Below are 368 nucleotides of genomic sequence, written 5' to 3' on the forward strand. Positions count from 1 at the left end.
ATTCAGATTAAAATAAAACCACAAGGACTAAACAGATTAAAAATTGTGATTTTAAGGACCATTTTAAAATAAAACCATAAGGACAAAACAAATGGCGACTTCAAACCACAAGGACTACACAGTATTTTATCTAAAAAAAAAATACAATTGTCTTGCATGGACATCAGATCGAGAGTGATAATAAGATGCCCAAATATATATTTTCCACTCTCCATTTCAGAGGCATATGATGAGAGTGATATAGTTGGAATATTAGTTTCTCAGTTAACTTAGACCATTCCCATTTTTAATAATACATTAGGTACAAGAAAAGTACACATACAGCTTGATATAGTTATTGTGTTATCAGAAGCAGAATATATGTTAGA

The sequence above is a fragment of the Fragaria vesca genome, linkage group LG7, assembly GCF_000184155.1.
Source record: "Fragaria vesca subsp. vesca linkage group LG7, FraVesHawaii_1.0, whole genome shotgun sequence".
In the NCBI taxonomy this organism is placed as follows: Eukaryota; Viridiplantae; Streptophyta; class Magnoliopsida; order Rosales; family Rosaceae; genus Fragaria; species Fragaria vesca.